Raw genomic sequence first — 13564 nt, forward strand, 5'->3', positions numbered from 1 at the left:
TCACACCGATCCCACTGAACTTGCCTTGGCTGCTCTTTCCTAAACTGACCTCCAAGAGACTAAGGACTCATGCAAAACCAGAGAAGTCATCCAGATGTCCAGAAGAGCTTGGAGCCCTGATGAAGCAGTATTTTGCCAGCCATGACCCTCTTCCTGCCTCCACATGCAGGAGCGAGGGACTCCCAGCTCAGCAACTCCAGAGCCTCGATGCATTGCAGCCAAATGTGAAGTCCTCCTTAGAGGCCATTTTACCTGAGAGGAGCAGAGATCGGCTGGTTCTTTCAAGTTAATTTACCATGGGGAAAAAAAAAGAATTTATTTTAAAAGGAACCTGATTGGGGGGGGGGGGGGTGGGGTGTTGTAGTTCCTTGATGCTTCTCCTCCCAAGGGCATCTTTCACCAATCTCAGTGCCTCAACAGCATCTCTTATGCCAATTTAAACCAGCACTCATCCAGCTCGATTTCTCTGCACTTATTAAGACAAAAAATAAAGCACCTGTGTGCAACATCTCCACAACACTCTGGGACACGCAAGCCCAGTGTGCAAGGCCTGGGTGCGCTCTGCCTTTCAGTCCAGAAGCTGTTTTGATGCTTTGAGGCCCCACTACTGTCTCACCCGCTCGTGCTTTCCCCTTTCTCTGGAATATATCAAACCTTGCTCTTTTCATTCAGCAGAAACACTGCACCAAAAGCACACACATGTCAGGGTGACGAGAGCTCTCTGAAGTCCTCACTCGTGCTTTCTGCATATTTTTCCCCCTGAGCTGCACAGCAATTTCCACTGAGGATAAAGTGTTGTCAATTCAATTTCTAATAACAGCATTAAAATGTATGAGCCATTTCTCTGGAGTCAGGGATAATATTTTCAAAGTGCCTGTGTGATAACAGGAATGTAAATCTCATTTTTCATAAAGTGATAAGGATCCCAGGTCTCCCTGGAAATCATGTCAGATCAGAGCTGGGCAAGGACTACACTAAAAAGCATTCTCCATGGGGTCAGTTAGAAAACATTGATTCTCATTCTGTTAAAAAAAAAGGAACAAATACCTTTAAATCCTTCATCAGGGTTAGGATTCAATATCAGCCACAACTAGAGAGACCCAGCCCAGAACGGCTTTCAGCCCTGGTCTGCAGCATCCCAGCCGAGTGTCCTCATCTGCAGGATGGAGGCTGTTTTGGAGGCCGGGACAGGGGAATTCTCCTCCCCACAACACCCTCCCACTCTAGTTTTTGGGTAACCTAGCAAAATTTCAGTTGCTTTTGTGTCTTTGGAACTATTAAGATCAGTAGACTAACACTTGGCAGGAGACAATTTGGCCCAAAGCAGTATGGAGAGGCAAGGTTATTTGAGCTGCTAAATTTAATTTGCCTCCCATTTGCTGAAACAGCAAATATCTTCACACACACACACACACACACACACACCCCCATCTCCCCAGGGACAGGCCAGGATGCTTGGAAGCAAGAGAAGGTCCCCTCTCCTCTCCCATTGAGGGTCTCATAGCAGCACTGCACGTTACAGCATTTCTATCAGTGCTCACTCCTGGAGCAATGAGCAAAGTCTACGGGCTGTTACATTTATTAAACATAAACCTTGGAATAAGAAAAATAAGATACTTAAAAGAGTGCTTGATTTTAAGCATAGAAATAAACCAACTGGAGTTGGTACAGGCACTTATGTGTTTGATTAAGCCATCCTCTCTTCTGTGGCTGGATCCAGGCCCAAAAATGATTTTGTTTTCTTTTTCAAGTAGCAGCGAGACAATAAATTCAGGGACAACGAGTAACACAGTCCGCAAAGAGAAACAGCCCTTCTCAATACAATTACTGCTAGCTGTCAAACTACTGTCCAAATCAAACTATTAGAGAATTGGCTCCATGTGACAAAAAAGCAGTGCTAATTGCACACGAGTGCCAGAGAAAACTGTCAAAAAGCTAAAGCAGATGTGAAACAGTGGCTTGCTTTCTTTTAAAACCAGCTTATTCGGCCGCGTTGCATGAGAGCCCACAAGCACCAGTGTCCCATTGGGAATGCTGCAGGACAATGGGGACAGGGTGAGGTTTCCAAATTGTTGAGAACTTTTCCTGCAATAGGACTCTACTGTCCTTTGCTAAAGTTACACCTATTGGGCCAAATTCTCTTCTCAGCTATGCTAGAGCAAGCCTGGTAGCAAGCCTTGCCTGCTTTATGCCAGTGTTGAGCAAAGTTAGACTCCGTCCTGGCCGAGTCCAGGATCTGCGCAGTACAGCAGTGGTTTTAGCTGCCCAGAGACAGCCAAAAAGCAAACACGCCTTGATACCAAGTAGGTGAAACGTTGGGGTGGGGACATGCTGCTGGAGGAGGACATGGGGAAGAGACATTGCAGACCTGCAGGGATGCCTGTCCCACTCCCAAACACTAACGCCCACTGCTCCGCCCCACAGAAAAGAGGTGACAAAGGAATATCCAACACCACATGCAGATAATTCACACACATGTTAGACATGCCGTGCCTCATCTCCAAACAGCTCCTGAAAGCAAAAGATAAGATGCCATGGATTGTTAGCTGCCTGCCAGCTCAGTTATGGACAGTATGGGGGACGTGGTGGCCAGGACACAGGGCTGCAGAGTCACACGGACTCAAACCCAGCTGTCGGGATGGCCCAGGCACACCGCGGAGAGCGCTGCCAAGTCTGCCAGCTATAAAAGGCAGATGCGTGCGGGTGAACTCATGCCTCTTTCACCCAAATCTCACTCAGTTATACTCCTCACGTTAAAATCACCTTCGTTCAGAAGCCAACCTACTCCAACTATTAGGGTTTCAGGAAGCCCTTCCCTAGAGCTGACGCCTGAACGCACTGGTGGCTGCAACAGAGCCACCCGTGAGACTGAGGAACTCGGTCATATCACCAAAGCATTTCCCACATGGCTCCAGAAAGGAACTGGAAGATATCCACCCACGGGCCTGGAAGGGACACAGAGACAGATCACTCCATGCTTGTAAAATTATAATTAAAGACTTCCAGAACACAGAAATACCCCTGCTGAAACCAATGCCCTTTTTATAGATGCAGCCTTCATGCCTTGCTGCAGAAAGCCATGGGGTTAATCCCCATGAGGTTTTGCATCATGTGATAGGTTCATGGATTACGTTTCAGGGACTCAGCTTTTGTCTGCATTTGTGTTGTTGATAATTGTTATCTGCTTTCAGTCACTGGTAACTATGTCTTAAAAGGTTCAGTGAAATCCATCAGTGAGCCTCTGGTTAAGTGCCTTATGCATTGCTTCATCAAGACAGCTGCCAGGCAGTATGCTGATGTATTTCTACATCATTTCACGTATTTGGTAACTCAGCAATAGAGAGCAAAAACCAGGAAAAGGGAGCAGCAGAGACCACTGCCACACCTTTGGCAGCCCCTACCCCCCACCCCCGCAGCATCCTAGTGCAGAGGGACAGGCGCTGCTTCCTCCTACAGATAGACTTTTGTAGTTAAAAAATGCATTTCTTCAGAAAACATGAATCCGTTGAATGCAAGTGCAGCTGGAAACTCTCCACCTTAGCAGAGAAAGGCACAGGACATGATCAGAGCTCTGCCTGGACTCTGGCTAGGATACCAAAGAGACCAAGTGCAGCACAGCCTCCTTGTCCTGCCTTCCCAACCGCCCAGCCAGCAGCCCTGCGAGAGCCCTCTCCACCCCCAGCCTCCATCACCCAGGCCTCGGCTCTGCAGCAGAGAGCAAGAAATCCACCTCTGCTTGGAGCGGCTGCTCCCACACTGCCTGCTGTGCCCTGGCGGGAGGTGACCCCAGTGCTGTCCAAGTGCAGGTCCTCCTGACACCTACTGTCGCCTGCAGGCTTATTCCTTGGAGCAACTGCAGGGACAGACCGACACAGAAACCTGCCAGACCCTGCCATTAGCATCAGCCCTTCAAAATCAAGTCCTGCTCTCTGAAGTGGGGACACTTCAGGGTGAAATAATGGCAGAGCCCAAATTTTCAAGCTCCTGCCCCAGGTATGTTGCAGAGGGGGATGAGGTTTTTCCAAGTCCTTGCAGTGCCTGGAGCAGCAGCAGGGGAGAGGCTCTGTCAGATACACGTATCCAACCAGCTGTTTAAAACTCACCCTTGTCTACAAGTCAAGCGTCTCTGTTTTCCCCACAATCCTTGCACAGGGAGTGGTTTCCAAGATAGGGGAGATGGCAAAGGAGGCCACCTCTGCAGCACCTTAACCCACCGCCGGGGCTCTCCAGCCCACGGTCCTACCAGGAACACCATCGCCACACCTCCAGGAATTGTAAAAGCCCAGGCTCAGCAAACAGCCTCACACACCATCCCCTGCTTGATCTTGTTTACAAGGCAAAAGCTCTCTGGCAAAACAGCTCGTGCAGCATCCAAATGTCGGTGGAGCAGACAGCATTACTGGCGCTGGCTCCCTTTCCGGCTGCTCCAGCTCAGGCACCGACGCTGCTCAGAGGATGAGCTCATCGCTATTTCAGGTTAAATTTGCACTCAGCAATCTCCCTGGTAACCAAAACAAATTACTCATTGGTTTATAACAGATTTATTGGTTGATTGTTTCAGTGTCTAGTGAAGTACACAGAGAGTTTCACCACATTATAGCACCAACACAGCCTGGGGTATGAGAGCGCAGAGGGTGGTATTTACAGCCATTGCTATGGAGATGGGCTGCCTTAGCGCTGGAGGTCAGAGAGAAAGCTGACTTCAGGCCTGACCCCGGAGATAGGAAGTTGCAAAAAGGAGATGTGAGGCACGGTCTTCGCTCACGTGTACCATGGGTGCACTTCCATGGCAGCCTCCTGCCATCCCAGACACCAGATGGGTGTTAGCCTTCCCAAGCACATCAGAGTCACCAGGGAGATGCTGCTTGCAATCCTCGCCAGCCAGAAATCAAACAGTCTTTCCCTGAAACAGGTATTGGGAGGGTCTGACACTAGCATATCCGCTAACACCAGTCACCATCAGCTTTGTTTCGCGTGTCAGGACTATGAGGACATGGCCACTTATAGGTCTTCCTGCCTGTTTATGCTCTTGGGCAAGAATTTCCTCCAGTTCATCATCACATGCATCAGCACAAAAGACACTAAGAAGCAGGACTAACCCCAGGGTATTTGCTCTGATCTGCAATGTAGAGTGCTTGAAAGAGGTCACCTAGACCTGAGTCAAGATACAGCTCAGAAGTTGCTCAAAATGCCTCTAATGTTTAACAGAGGGATTGGGGTTTTTTTTCTGAACGTATTTTTGCAAGAAAGAGAAACTCTACCCTGACCAGCTCAATCCAGCAAACTGAAGTGTTGGTCAAGATACGTAAACCATGGCTAAGCCTCCAGTCCAGCCTTCTGAAATGAAGAGAGGCAGGTTGTGTCCCCTACCCACTGCAAGAAACCCATCCCACTACAGAGACGAACCCAGAGTCAAAGTTTCCACCTTCAGCTAAAAATCATTACAGTGATAGTGGTATAAAAGAGATAGAAAAATTACGGTGAGAGGTGGACAACATGCTCACGCATCCAACAAAGCAAATCCGGACAGAACTAAACAGATTTGCATCCCCACCGAGTGCCTTTGTGCTGCTGCAGGGTGGACGCAGGCTGCTCTCCCGTCCTGCTCCAATGCTGCTGCCTGGGCCATTTCCAGAGGCGGCACTGAAATACGTTATACATCAAGTGGCATTTACCTGGCAGGCTGTCCCAGACGGGAAGCGTGACCGGCCTTCAGTCGGCAGAGCAGGGGTAGATAGGAAACAGTATTTGCATGTGTTGAGTGAAATATATAGCGCTGTGTATTTTTAAAGTGAGATGAGAGAGAGAGAGAGAGAGAGAGAGATATTCTTGCACCTGGACTGCTCGTCACTGCCTCTCCTACGGTATTGTCAGAAGCAAGACCAGGTCAAGATAATGCTTAGAGACCACCAGGGAGTTTTAAAGTGGAAGCAAATCAGTAGGAATTACCAGATTTCTGAATGAGGACCACGCACCCCTGTGCTTCTGCATTTGCATTCCCTCAAACCACCGACTGCCCTGTGGTTAACGTTGTACTAAAGAGCAGGACGTGGTGCCAGGCCCCCAGGATGCTTTCAGGATCCTAACACTGCCTCCACGGGCTGTTCATCTGAACAGACATCAGCCAGAACAACTCATCCAGCCCATCTGCTGGATGAGGTAAATCACACTAGAAAAAGCCCTATAGTACCCAACAGCAGCATGAGCGCACACAGCTATCCCAGGGCGGCACGTCTTCTGGGATGCAGGCAGTCCTGGGGATGACACACCTGTGGGGTATTTTAAAGAGCTCTTTGCTATGTCAGTGCAACGAGAAAAGGGGCAAACCAAGAGGCACAGAACAAAGTGGAAAAGGCTCCAGAGTCCAAAAATGAGATAAGACAGAAGCTGGAAAGGCAGGCAGGGCCTCAGAAGTGACTAATTCCAAACCTCTGCTCTAGTGTTTATTATAGAAAAGAGCAGATAAGAAATGCGGCTGATGGTAACAACTGCCAGGGGCAGCCAGTCCCAAGTTAAACAAATAGCAAATGCCTTGCAAGTAGCCTGCCAAGTCAGAATGGTTCCCACAACTTGGGGCATTTCTTTAAAAGAAAGTACATTATTTTCTCCCACCCCAGCATCCTATCAGCAATGGGGGAGCTATATTTAGGGTGGTTTCATAGTTATTCATAAGAGGATCTTTGGTCAGAGACCACTGGAAGCACACAAAAACTGAATATTCCCAAATGAAGGCATTGGGGAAGAGTTGGGAGCCAATTCCCTACAGAAAAGTCAACTAGCAACCACTGTGGGCTGGACCAGCCATGGGTTTAGTGTGATGAACCACTTCTATTTTTCTTAGCAAAGGAAGAAAGGCACGTCCAGCACACTGGTTCATAAGACAGAGTTTTGGAGGACTGAGTGGATTTTTCGCTGCCTCAGGCCAAGCAAAACAATAGAGAACAATTCTTGTTCTGCCAGAAGCTCTGAAGTCCTCTGCTGCTTAGACACTGGTGTAACACAGGAACCCTCACATACTGCGGCAGCCGCTTCAGCATTAAAGCTAGCTTGAAGCACAATAGGTGGGTCATAGATCTCTGTACCAACCATGCCTCCCAACAGGAATCCCTGGCCATATCTAGCATATGCAATTGCTCGTTAACAGTGCTCTCTTAAACCCATCATTTCAGTAGACAGACACCACTGGAGTCAGCCACCGTTTGATTTGAAGCTCCCCTATTTCAAAGCATCATAGAGCATGAAGCTCTCTGATGCCTTGAGGACACGTGGGAGGATTTTCCAGGAGGGAAAAGGGTTTTTGTGGGGTTTGGGGGGGGTTTTTTTAGCTATGTCTCCTGTTCTTCCTCCCCATCTACATCACAGCAGAGACATCAGAACAGATTCATTTCACTGTAGCTCTGCAGTTCAACAAGTAAACTGTTTCTGAAACATGTTTGTCCAAATTATTAAACCTCAAGCTATACCTGTGAGGCAGCCTTCTGCGGGTAAATTTGAGTCACTTCTTTGCCACTCTGGTTTGGTTTCCCCTTTCCAGGAGTGGAAAAATATTAGAAACAAGGAAGGCAAAAAGCCTTGCAGTGCTTGTTCCCAGCAGGAATAGTTTTTTCCGGTTCTTCATTAGAGGTCTGGGTGACAACTGGTATTCTGCATTTGATCCCAACAGATCCCAAATGCAGTCCTATTCCACTGCTTTTAATCCCTCACAGTTACTAGCTGTTGACCGCCTACTCGCCTGCCAAACAGCCAGCTCTACCAAGCAGGAGGAAGAGAGTGTTGCATCTCAAACTACATCAATCACTGGATTCACCTCAAGAAACAAAGAAAGATCAGGCATATTTGTGGCATTTCTGACAACAGCAATCTGAAGCCAAGAGGGTTTGGATTTCCTGTTTGCAAAAATAATGCAATTCCATAACACCATCCAAACCAAAACTGTAACTTTGCCTTAAAGTTTCCAGTCAGGCACACAGCAAAATACCACCCCTTCCACCCTGGGCTGCAGCTCCCCCACTGTCAGAAGCCCTGTCCTGGCTCTCCAGCCTTCTCTCAGTGCACTCCATAATTTGCCCTTTTTGAAAGAACGCTCCCTCAAGATCCTGTCTGTCCCATTCTTGCTCTGCTTTTGAATAGCTCCAAACCCCTAAATGTCAGTTTAGCCCTGTCCTGCCACAGGACATGAGCCATATTTACCAGGAGGGAAAGAGCTGTTTCCTCAGAGGGAGATGAAGGAGCTGGAGAAGCACAAGAGCATCCATCCATCCGTCCCCCAGATGACACTGCTCTCTCTTTCTCAGACAGCAGAAATTTGTTCTGGCAGCATTCTTGGCACCATACATGCCTGAAAGCATCGAGGGCCAAACCCTGCTTCAGTATGTGCTGCAGGGACACGCGGGAGGGTGAACACTGCCCTGCTGAGGCGGCTTTTTTTGTGGCTTTCCACACACCAGCTTGGAGCAGAGCAAAAGCCTTTGTGGGAAATACTTTGAGCATCAAAATGAGTCAATCTCTAGTAGGAGAGAGATTTTTGGCTACGGGCCTGGTGAGGGTGAGCACATGGTATGCACAGCACCTGCATCCTCTGGGACGGAGGGTAAGAAGCTGGGACAGGGCTCTGTTTTCCTGACCCCCATCCCCTCTTTGCACCCTGTTTTGCAGGGCTCCGCAGCACCCAGGCTCAGCACGCAGACCTCATTTTAGCCCAACTTTGTGACTGCCTCTAGACACCACAGGACTACTTCCCTGTGCCAAGAAACTCATAATCCTTCTTTAAGGGACTTTATTCCACCAATTTACACACTGTTTCAGAGCCCAATTTCTGCAATATTTTTGCTCAGCCTGCAGGCTCCCTTTGGATACAGGCAGAGGGTTAGCAGGGAGAGACGCTCATCACAGACCAGCCTTGGCCTCTCGGCTCCAATTCATCCCCACAGAAGCCAGGTGGGGTGACATCCCCAGAGTTGGCCCGGCATGCCCCAATCAAAGCACATCAGGGAGTCGAAACATGCTGGGCTACATCCTGTCCTGAACCCCAAGGAAGCCCCAGTGCCTTTGCTCCTACACCCGGCCAAGTGGCTGCAAACAGGATTTTAACTGGACCCAGGGATAAAAAGAACCGAAACCAGAATATATGCCACAGTCCTTCTAAAACCATACTGCAGAAGTAGAAGCATGCGTTTATCTAAATAGCATGTAATCCTTTTGAGTCCTAGTGTCTCAAGAGCCATCTGCTTAAAACTCCTCTCCAAATCAGGGTATCTAAATGAAACATGAGGTCTCTCTCTTCCTCCCACACTCCCTCTGCCAAAATCAGACATGAAACGACTGATCTCAGACATTTCTGCTTTGTTACTCTCCCTGCCTGCATCATCCATAATAGAGAAATAAAAAAAAAAAAAATTAAAAAAAGAGATACCAATGAATCAAGCTGAAGTATTTTGACTTACAATGCATTTTTTATTATAAAATCACAGGTCAGGAAAGGTTTATTGTATAGACATTATTTCCATTACCTTTTCAAGCAAAAGTGATTCCACATGGCTAAAGTTACAGAATCGCATCTGAAATCTCAGCTTTGCTACTTTGCATGCAGAGCGCAAGGTGACGATGGTCTCACAAGGGTGAGAGGTGGGCACGGGCTGCATGGCTCAGCCCCACACACATCTTCACCTCAGTGTGACCCCAGAGAAAACCTGGCATCAGGCAGCCAGAACTTGTCCAGTGCTCTCCATGAAGCTGCTCTGATTTAGGACCGTACCCAAAGCCTGAGCAAACTTTGCACATTGCTGATGGTGAGGTTCTCCTTGCTGCATTTAATGCCACTGGGACTTCACGTCTAAGCAGCACCACAAAAAGGGAAAGTGCTGAACACAGGCTGGCCTGGATCACCTCATCAGCAAAGATCAGAGGAATTTTTCCAAGGTTCTTTAAGGAATTGACACCTAAATCCCCTCAGTGCATCCCCCGGAAGGGAATAAACTTAAAAGGACACCATTCACACAGGCTACTGCTGAGGGGACGATACTGTTCCTGGCTCACATCATTAGTTTTCTCCACTGGTAGTTTCAGGCATGGCCCAGCTCCCACCCAGTGCTAGGAGCTGTACGTACTGACAGCGAGTACATGTTTCCAAGACGGAGATGGGAAGGCGATGGCAGCTGTGGTACCCAAACCGCCCCAAAGGAACACAAGTTTCCACGCACATGGAAAGGGCCATGGGATATCCGATAACACAGACCTACCCTCCTTTCACATAGGTATTACACAAAAGGAAGTAAACTGCTTCTTGGGGATAAGGCAGGCAGTTACTTAAAGCTTTTGTTATATCCTAGCGCAAAGGGTGTGGACTGTAAGTCATATTCACAGGATATGGGTTAGATCAGAGCTAAAGCACATCCTACAGCATCATTCCTCTATTCATGGATACTAACAGGGACCTGACAGGGCTCCCACCAGCTGCTTCGCACCATATGTCTGGATTTTCCATTCATGGTACAGTTCGATGGAAAGGCTGCTTCCGAAATAAAGGCCAGCCAAGACAGGCTGGAGAGTGTTTATTTTCAAGTGTTTGAGTACCCTAAACGTTGCCTCCTTCTGAACTGCTGCCATTATTTACATCCAGGCAAAGAATTATACCAGCATATGTGGAGGTAGGTCATCGTTCACAGCAGGGAATAACTTCTCCTGTCAGAAACACTTCTGGAGCCCAATCCTACAGACCTCCCCCAGCCAAAACCGCCCGAGAGCAGTGCAAGTCAGAAACCAGCTGTAAACCCCCAGCCCTGAACTGGTTCCTCAGAGCCACAATCCAAAATCTGAGCAATTAACTTTCTTTTGCACTGAGCTCACGGGGGGGGGGGGGGGGGGGGGGGGGAAGGTTTGCACTTGCGGTGTTAGCTCTGAAACACCTAACTCACATTTTTCCAGCAGGGATTAGTCAAGAATGAATTTTTATATACTGAGCTCTTTAAGGAGAAATTAAGAACTGGTTTGTATTCAAGAATGCTGTACTTGGGGGGAAAAAAAAGAAAATAAGAGGGTGTTGTCACTGAAGTATGTGCGTGCTTTTATCATTAAAAAAGAGTTTAAATTTTAAAGCCATATTTGGTTGCTTGATCCGTTATTTGCTTTATACATCACAGCTTAAGAATTTAATCTGTTTCCTTTCAGAAGTTTTTTGTTGTTGTTTTTTAAAAAAATGCTCTTCCTCTCAAAACAAGGTAAGAGACTAATTGGTAGGTAGATTGTTTTAATCATTTTTCAGTGATTTAAAAAGCAGTCACATCCATTTCTAAACCACAGACTAGCCCCTGCTTACACACAATACAAACTGGACCAGTCTCACACACATTAACTTATCTTTTGCCTAGTTGCTAAAGGAAAGATTAATGACAGAAACACCCATCTTGCAAACACATGCGCAAGTAGTTTCGCTCAAGCAAGTGATTCCACAAACCCAGATAGATACAGGGGTGCAGTATTTGCATAAAGATAAAGGTGTTTGCATTCACATGGGGACAGCTGCAAGTGTGGCTCGTCAGAAACTCTGCAACTGCCTGATACACCATAATATAGAAAGAAGGAGGAAGATGCGATAATTATTAGGTAAAACTTTGCATTTCCATATTCCCCAATTTTGTTACTGCCAGCCTGCTCCCACGATTCAGAGGGTATCAGTCCTCACTTTCTGAGAGCATCACATCACCTGAGAGCCCATGAAACAGCCACTGCTTTCGCTATTTCCTCCCCAGCTGTCATTAAAAGCTTTAAATGGGCACATCTGATCATCTGCCTGGGAAAACAAACTGCTGACAGCTCCTACACAGCTCTGTACCATTACAAACACTCCCTACAGAGCCACTTGATTGGGGTGCAAAGAGAAAAGCTATATTTGTACCCCAGTGGCTGCCTGTACTTTCAAAGCCACCACCTTCCAGGAGGGAATACGTGTATCAGAAAAAGAGGATGCAAGAGAAATCAGAAGCAAGAATTTAGATGAATTCCACCCCCAAACCACCCTCTAAAACAGAGGCAGTTTCTGAGGTTGACTCTGTGATCCATAAAGAAACTGCTTGCTGAAGAGTGGTTTAGAAGTACATTATACACTCGCAGACTTCCCGTTTCCCCCAACCCTGCTCTCAAAACCCTTCCCCAGCAGAGAAAAGACCCAGCACAAGCCCTGAAATCCAAAGATCTGCGAAGTATGGGATGCTGAAACGCTCCCTGCCCCGCTCAGCGAGATGATGCTCGAGAGGGAGAGAGACAGAGGCATGTGCTTACTGGCTGCCGGAGAGCCTGGGAGCTGCTGCGAGGCGGCTGCTGCCTGGAGGAGGGAAGGGATGGACTGAACTCTGCGTGCGGCTGTGCACAATGCCTCGGCAGTGGCACGGACGTGGGAGAGCTTCAGTCCAGGGCCGTGCCTCCAGCCTCGCGGAGGCAACGCGGCTGGGCTGCGGTGTCCAGCTGGCAGGACAGCGGCTGCTTTGCCACTTATAGCAGGGAGGTGTGTTGCAAAAAAAATCAGTCCAGCCAATAGCACTGTTCCTGCCTGGGGAGCAGCTGGAAGGGGGGAACAGCCTGCTCCTCCCAGGGCCTCTCACGGTCCATGGCGGGGAAAACCCCAACCAGCAGCAGCACTTTGCCAGCATAGCTGTTTCCCTGCTTCCCCACAACAGCAAAGTGCCATTACTGGAACCCACGGGATTCACCACACCGAGCAAAGCCCTGCTACCCCCAAAGTGCTAGGAGTCACGCTCCAGACTGTTTCACACAAAGAAAATGTGTCACAAAAACTTTGCGGGAGGATTTGTCGCCAGCGTCCCATCCTGTCCAAGCTACCCTCTCCCAAAGCTAAAGCTTTTTCTGGCAGCTCTGTTACAATGTGTGTCACCTTCAGGTTCATAGACAGAGTTTCCAGGATAGAAAACAAACAGAAGGGATGTGTTTCAAGTCAGCAACCTGCAGGGAGGGAAGGACCCAGCTGAAGAGAGCACACCAAAAATGATGCCAGAAGAAGAGTATTTTCTTCAAAGCAGACATGAGAAAAAGTACTACCAGGTAGCAAGTCATTCCTATTTTTAAACAAATCTGCCTGTTTGTGCTGCACCACACTAGAGAAATCTGACAACATTCACATCTCTTCTTTTCCCCCTCCTTTTTCCATCCCTTATCCCTTTTTTTCCTGCTCTTATGTCTTCTAAATTTGTCCTACTTTCTTCCATGCTTCTGCTATTGGATATGTGGTCCAGCAAGTAAGTAAGTTTGTTTTTTAACAGGAGGTGCTAGGGTTGGAGCTCTTGCACTACAAATAAGCTTTTGTGGTGCCTACAAGAGCCACAGAGCTTCTGGCTTTTGGCAGGAGAGGCTGGGCATCCTGGTGGGTGTGCTGGATGCACCACTGGTATCCCTGGAAACCAGATCATTATACTTGGGCCAAGGAATTTCTGTTGGTTTAGTAAAATGAAACAAACATTGCATAAGAGCAAACACACTTTCTTTACAAAAGCATTTGTATTTCTGTGTGTCTCTGTTCAACAGGTAAGTCCCACAGATTCTTCCGACACCGCAT

At 47.9% G+C, this 13564-nt stretch overlaps 1 protein-coding gene across 2 annotated transcripts in view; it reads right to left on the reverse strand.

The window, feature by feature from the left end:
• The window catches only part of FHL1 (four and a half LIM domains 1), a 32766-nt gene extending 20287 nt beyond the window's left edge, over positions 1-12479 (reverse strand). Inside the window, exon 1 of one of the 2 annotated variants that reach the window (XM_075763143.1) lies at positions 12277-12479. The gene's annotated coding sequence lies outside the window, so the exon portion shown is untranslated. The remainder of the gene's footprint in view (positions 1-12276) is intronic. The other variant, XM_075763144.1, reaches the window with a different exon arrangement.
• Positions 12480-13564: the final 1085 nt, after the last annotated feature.

The sequence above is a fragment of the Balearica regulorum genome, chromosome 11, assembly GCF_011004875.1.
Source record: "Balearica regulorum gibbericeps isolate bBalReg1 chromosome 11, bBalReg1.pri, whole genome shotgun sequence".
NCBI classification, from domain to species: domain Eukaryota; kingdom Metazoa; phylum Chordata; class Aves; order Gruiformes; family Gruidae; genus Balearica; species Balearica regulorum.